Consider the following 7,761-nt stretch of genomic DNA (forward strand, 5'->3'; position numbering starts at 1 on the left):
TGCCAAGTTTTCCCTTTTCTCGCGAGGAAGCCTATTCAGCATAATGGAATTTCCCTTAAAAAAAGGGATAACTTGGCAGCTATGGGTTTTGGGTTTTTTTTTCGCGTGTGGGAGGAGTGTTGATACAGAAGTAGATCACTCACGGCATTCCGAAATGGAACCAGGGGAAATAATGTTTTTTTATTGGGTGTTGCATTCAACTTCAGACCCACTCAGAGCCAGACTGACTGAAATGAATGGACATGACTTGACTTAAATGCCGCTCATTTCAGTTAGTAGTCTCCGGGACTGATCGAGTGGGGAGAAAAACAGTGGCATAATCTTAAAATCAAAGCCGCCTTTGTTTTTGTACTCAAGAGATCACTCTACCTATTAAGTTAACCATTGTAATACAGCTATTGTGTTGGAAACAATTTGAATTTCATAGGAAAAATGCAATCTGACAGAAACAAAAGCAGTAAAAAAATAAAGTACACACCCCAGAATACTTGGCTGAAGGTTACAAACCATTCTCTGAATTCCTGTACAGGTAAATGATTACAAGAGAGTCAGATTACGTTTATATGTCAAATAGGAGTGGAAAAGTCCCAGTGAAACATGGCTTCATTTGGTGGTATTCACAACCTTCATTTTGTATTCTCTTTGTGTCACGTCAGTTCTGTTGGAACATCTAATTCATTCTGTAGTCTCTTGAGAATGTATTTTATATGAGGAACCCTTTAAATTAGACTTGGGACTTTAGACTTGGTACATTTCCCCCCCTTTTTTGTCATCCCCCCCCTTACTGGACTGTTATTTTAAATTTACAATGTTATGAATTTATATAAATATATATAAAAACCAATAGCAAGAGATTCAGATGATGTTAAGGAGTGAGTTTAATCCATCAGGTACCAATCAGAACAATGTTGAATGGTCAGAAATAACGTCCACCCACAAAAATATTTCCACGGAGTTTTGCACCATTGCCTGCTCTCCTTCCAAAAGAGTCATCTGCCTGGCAGTCAGGATCTACTATTATTTTCCCCTCTTCTATCACTCTCTCCTTTTGTTTTTTCTTTAATTGCTACTACGCTAATAGTCTTCCTGGCTTGTTGTCAAACTCATTTTTTTTGTCTTAAATATTTTATCTTTTGTTCTATTTCATAATTTAGAATCATGGAAAGTTGCATTTGTAATGTTTTAATATTCTTTTGGGGTATTTCTTTCTTCGGGTTTTTAGCCAATTTTTTTTCGTTTTTTTCTTATCTCTTTCAAAAGGTTCTCTAGTTTGTTTCCTGTCTTTATTTCCTTTGAATTATGTTTTGTTGGTTAAAGAAATCTTGCATTGCCGCTTTTCCTGCGTCCCAAAATGTATTGATGTCTGTTCCCTGATTTAAGTTATTTTCAAAATATTCTCTTAAAGTTGTCTTTGCTTTTTCTATAATTTTCTCATCATTTAGGATGGATTCATTAATCCTCCATCTTCTTGCTATTTTCCTTCCTTTTTTCATTTCTAATATGGTTGGGTTATGGTCTGATACCATTTTAGAGTGAATTTCTGCTTGCTCCTTAATAATAATTCTTTTCTTACCCATATTGCATCTATGCTCCCTGCTGAATTTTTAGCTTCTGAGTGGTGAGTAAATTGCTTTCCATTTGGATTTTTGACCCTCCATACATCTTGGAGGTCTAGATTTTCCACTAACTGCAAAAAAGTCAAAGGTAATCTTCCTTCATTACTCTCTGTTTCCCTCGCTATCCTATCCATCTCTAATGGGGTAACACCGTTTAAGTCTCCCATTAGTATAATCTTTTCATCACTATATTCCAATAGTTTATTCTCCAACTTTTGATAAAATTCTGCTTTTTTGTTGTTTGGCACATATATTCCAACTACGATTATCTTTTCTTTTTTATTTTTAATCTGTTTTGACATTATTCTTCCCTCGTCATCTTTAAATACCTGTTCTGGATTTACGTAAATAATTACACCTCTCTTTTTAACCACATCTGAGGAAATAAATTCATCTCCCAGCTTTTTGTGAATTAGCACCCTTTTACGTTTCCTAATTATGTGTCAGCATAGGGTCAACAAGTGAACACTCACAGCTGACTGATTTGGACGTTGAAACCTGTGGGCGTCTGGAGGTCGAGACTTAACATTATGTGTGTCTCTTGAAGACATATTACGTCCCACTTGTTTTTAAGTAATAAGTGTTCGACTTACTTTCTTTTAGTCTTACAATTTAGCAAATTAACATACCACGAAATGATTTTAAGATCCATGCAGATTCAATAGTCAACTTCTTTATTTCAAACAAAAATAAAAAATATATAATGCTTTGTATCTTCCCTTTATGCATTCCCTCCCACTTATTTCTTCAGGATTGTTCCCCTCTCAGTCTTGACTTGCAAACTCCTTCTCCTCCACAACCGCACGCACTGTCATTCTCTTGCAGTTTTCCTTCGCCATTCACCGGGTGCCATCCCGGGGTGTGTGGGGTGTGTGTGAAGGTCGGTGCGAGCCTCCCAACTCCACCTCACCTTGGTTCAGGGTGGACACAACTGCGGTGCTGGCGAATCCACCGCCTCAGCCGCGTGCCAAGCATCCTCCTCTCCGCCTGCACCCCGCTGCTGGTGCTTGTGCTTTGTTGCCCTGGTGGTGCTGGCGGTGGTGCTTTTTTGAAGACATTGCGGACCCAGGAGACAATGGAATGGAGCCTGAGGCAAGTGGGGGTCTTCGGGGGCCTCTTTTTCTCGCAGACCTGTGAGAAAAGTAAACAATTCACCTCCAGATTCTGCGAAACTGCCATGATCATTAATCAATAATAATAATAATTTATTTCTACCCCGCCCATCTGGCTGGGTTTCCCCAGCCACCCTCGGCGGTTTCCAACCAAATATTAAAAACAATACAACATCAAACATTAAAAACTTCCCTAAACAGGGCCGCCTTCAGTTGTCTTTTAAAAATAAAATAGTTGTTTATTGCCTTGACATCTGCTGGGAGGGCGTTCCACAGGGCGGGCGCCACTACCAAGAAGGCCCTCTGCCTGGTTCCCTGTAACCTCACTTCTCGCAGCGAGGGAACCGCCAGAAGGCTCTCGACGCTGGATCTCAGTGTCAATCAATCAATCAATCAAAATAAACAAGTATCTGACTTGTAGAAGACATCTGAAGGCCTGTTTTGTGTGTGTTATGTTTACATAGGCGGATCCCTGTGTCTCCCCCCACCCTGTACCGATCCCTGTCTCCTATTCTGCCCCCCCACCCCACCCAGGCAAGGCCTTACCTATCCCTGCCCCCTATTCCGCCCCCCACACCCCAGGCAGGGAAGGGTTACCTATTCCGGCCCCCTATTCCAGCCCCCCACCCCACCCCACCCAGGGAAGGCCTTACCTATCCCTGCCTCCTATGAATGATTGTATCTTCATGTTTCGTCTGACCTTGTTCACTCTTGGCTCCAGGTGTTCTTCTGTGTTGTCTCCAGGTGGGGGGCACAGCCCCTGTAGAGCATCCCCAGCCGAATAATTGCGCGACAGCCCTTGGCTGCTGTTATTTTTCAAGATGATGCCAGGCTGCTCTTGTAGAGACCCCCCTCTTCCTCTTCTTCTTGCAGCTGTGGGACAAAATAGTATTAATTAATAAATTAATATAAACCCGGGGGGGGGGAGTCACCCTCAAAAGGCCTCCAGCTAGCTTCCATTCTGTGGTTGATATGCCCCCCTCCCCTTCTGCCATTTGCCCCTTAGGCCTACCCATTGAAACTCGAGCAAATCTTTGAACTGTGCTCTTGGGGTCTCCTTGGCTTTGCCTTCCTCCTCCGGGGGGCTGCCTGGCTCTTCCTTTGGCTCATCCTCCTTGCCAGCCACTTTGTCCTCGGAGCCTGACTGTTGGCACGGACAGGATGGAGGAAGCAGCCCAGAGGTGGTGGGGAGAGAGGAGAAAGAGAGCAGCCCAAAATGAGACAGGCAGGAACCCAGAAGCCAAACGCTCCTGCCCGCATTGAGTAGCTTGCCAGGGAAGGCCTGGCGCCATGGGGGGCTGGTCCATCAGGACGAGTGGGGCAGCAAACACAGCCTGCCCCCAGCAGCCCCCTGCCTGTCAGCCCCCTTGCTCACAACCTGTTGGCAAGCTTCTTCTTCCTCCTCCTCCTCGTCCCCCCCCCCCAGCCTCAGGGTTGCCCTTGTGCAGCTCAGCAGGGCTTCCCTCCTGCTCTCTCTGCTACGTACCTCATTTTCCCAGACTTTAATCTTCAGACTTAGCTGATTGTCACTCCGGCTGTCTCGCTGTCTAATATGTTGTGGTTTTAAAAATAAATTAACGCCCCAGTTTTTCAGATTCTGTTGCAGCTAAGAAACCCAAAGCCTGTTGACCCAAGGCTGCGGTTGGGATTCTGAGCCGATGTCACAGTTGGGTTCCGATCAGTCCATTTCCTCTAAAGGGGGAGGGTTGGACTGGATGGCCCTTGTGGTCTCTTCCAACTCTATGATTCTATGATTCCTCACCTAAGGGGGAAATGGAGGGGAGTAACTGAGTTGGACCCCCCCCTTAAAGGTGGTGGCAGTGGTGGTGGGGAGAGAGGAGAAAGAGAGCAGCCCAAAATGAGACAGGCAGGAACCCAGAAGCCAAACTCTCCTGCCCGCATTGAGTCGCTAGCCAGGGAAGCCCTACAGCCCTGGCGCCATGGGGGGCTGGTCCATCAGGACGAGTGAGGCAGCAAGGACAGCCAGCCCCCAGCAGCTACCTGCTTGTCAGCCCCCTTGCTCACAACCAGTCCAGAAGGTGGCCTTGTTGGCCAGCTTCCTCCTCCTCCTCCTCCACAGCCTGAGGGTTGCCCTTGTGCAGCTCAGCAGGGCTTCCCTCCTGCTCTGTCTGCTACGTACCTCATTTAGGGAGTCCCAGAGGGAGGACGGGGAACTCTGGGAGCTGAGGGAGCTCCACGGGGACCTTTTTGGCACCTGCAAGAAAAAGATGCAAAAGACAAGCAATTAAAAAACACAGCCAAACATTAACTAACGTTTCCCTGCCTTGTTTCCCCCCAACAGGTAGAGAATGAACGTCCTCTGTGGTAATCGAGGGGTTAATTCACTCCCCCCAAAAGACTTATCTATACATTTACTCTGCTTGAAGGAGGGGGGGAGAAAAAAGGCTAAGTTCTGCTCCCTCGCCATTTGTCTTCCACCACCTGTCTTGAAAGGGGGGTGGGGCTTTGAAAACACTTAACCTTTCAAGGAATAGGGGAAATTTCATGTCTGGGGTGGGGGGCGTGGAAGGTGACTTTGCTATCTTGGTCAGATTTTGAGGCTGGGGAGTAGAGAGCAACTTTGAGGCTCTTCCGAAGGACAAAAAAATGGGAGGAGGGGTGGGGAGAGTTTATAAAAAGCGTTTTGGCTTCCTTTCTCCTTGGCATCCCTCCCACCCACTCCAAATTTATTAAAAGTATTTATCAGGCAGTTTGGGGGGTTAAAAAAAAGAGATACCTCTTCCAACCATCAAAGATCAAAGGTGTTTGGCTTTCGAGGTTTCACTGTATATAAAGAAAGAGAGATATCTCTGGCACAGCTGGAATGTACAAAGGTTAAGAGCCTCAGACCCTGCTCTGCCATTGTTCCTTGGGTTGAAAAAGCTACTCCCTGATGGGAAAGAATCATAGAAACATTGTCGGAAGGGACCACGGGGGTCATCTAGTCCAACCCCTTGCAATGCAGGAATCGTCACCCAACATGGGTTTTGAACCCACAAACCAGGGATTGAGAGGCTAATGCTCTACCGATTTAGCTATCCAGCTTCAACTTAGATCTCAAAACCGGGGGGTGGGGGGTGGGTGGACATTTGCTGGTTCGAGGAATGCACTGTAATCGGAGAGACTGGCCAATGTCCTGATTTGGAATATGGCAGATTCATGTATTGGAATCCTTGGTTTCCTTGGGCAAAATATTGGTGGCAAATTCTTACCCGTGGCCCTCCGGGTGTTGCAGTACTCCAGCTCCCAGCAGCCAGGAAGGGTCAGAAGTGATGTTGGGAGTTGAAATCCAGCAAAACCTGGAAAACATAGGTTTTCTCCTTCTGGTTATCCTCTCCAAGGTATATGGGAGGAGTATAGAGTCAAATAGCGGGAGAGTCCTAGCCCTGCAGGACATCTGCTCTGCATGCAGAAGATCCCAGGTTCAGTCGCATCTCCAGGGAGGACTGGGAGAGCTGCACCCATCAGTGTAGATACTGAGCAATGTGGACTAATGCAAGGTCTGACTCTGCATAAGGCAGCGTATCAAGTCATTAGCAAACAACAGGATTGATCTCCCATAAATTGAAAGTATCTGACATTTCCCCCCATAATATGGCATGATTTTATTTCTTACACAGATATTGAGGCACGTGACCACTCAAGCACCATTGGTATATGCAAATGTCTGGCTCGTTTAATAATAGTAATAATGGAACTCTCAGGTGGAGGGTGCGAATCCTCCCACCCAGCCTGGAAACTCACTGGGTGTCCCTCGGGATGGTCACTCACTCTCAGCCTGGACTACTTCACAGGGTTGCTGTGAGGATAGAATGAGGAGGAAAACATGACCTTGAGCTCCTTGGAGGAAAGGTGAGATATATCGTATTGGCCTGAATATAAGCCTCACTTTCCCCCCAAATTCTGACCGTGAAAAGTTAAAGTGCAGCTTAAATTCGCGACCTTACCAAAGCTGGCTTTTAAAATATTGCTGCCGGAACAGACATATGGCAAAATGAGATTTATAATGAATTGAAGGAAATGTTTAAAAACACGTTTATTAGGAAACCAGAAGCTTTTTTACTTGGAATAACAAGAGAGGAACTACCTAAGAAAGACATTACTTTTTTTCTGTACGCCACAACAGCAGCTAGAATTGTATTATCAAGGAATTGGAAAACTGAAGATATACCTACGGTGGACGACTGGCAGATGAAGCTGATAGAATTCCTGGAACTGTCCGAGCTGACTGGGAGACTCCAGGACCAGGGAGAAGAATCAGTGGAAGAAGATTGGAAGAAATTTTATATATTATATATAAAAAAGACATATGGCAAAATGGAATGGGAGTGAGTGCCTGCAGAATTTTAGGGGGGGGGGCTTATATTTGGGTGCATCTTATATTCAGGCCAATACGGTAATGTACTAAATAAATATTTTTATAATTAAATTGACTCAATACTCTAAATTTCTTCTCCTTTCTTTGATTTATATCCCACCCTTCCTCATGAGGGATCCCAGTTTAAAAACGGTTAAAAACATCTCAGGGCTATTGGGAACAATGTCTTTCAAACGGCTGGGCAAACAGAAACGTTTTAGGATTTCATAGAATCATAGAGTTGGAAGGGAACACAAAGGTCATCTTGCTGTCCAACGCTCTGCAATGGAAGAATCTTTTTGCCCGACGTAGGGCTCGAACCCATGACTTTGAGATGGAAAGTCTCGCGCTCTGCTGACTGAGCTGCCCCAGCTCCGACTTTGTCCTGAAAGTCCATCATGTGTGCAGTTCAAAACTTGTTTCATTGGGGGGGGGGAGGCCTGCGGCTGAGATCTGAACCCAGGGCTTTGGTTCCCTTCCATGGGAAAGGCAGCGAAGGAACCCCTCCATGACCTCTCTGGGCAATCTCTGTGCAAGGAAGCTGCAGTTTCGCTTGGAGATCTGACTGTTAAAAAAGAGAAGACAAAAGAAGGGCAAGGCTCATGTCAAGGAGGTAGGAAGCTGGAGGGCAGGAAGCCCATGTCTGCTTGAAAGCTCAACTGCGAAAAGAAGAATC

Source organism: Zootoca vivipara, chromosome 6, assembly GCF_963506605.1.
Source record: "Zootoca vivipara chromosome 6, rZooViv1.1, whole genome shotgun sequence".
Taxonomy (NCBI): domain Eukaryota; kingdom Metazoa; phylum Chordata; class Lepidosauria; order Squamata; family Lacertidae; genus Zootoca; species Zootoca vivipara.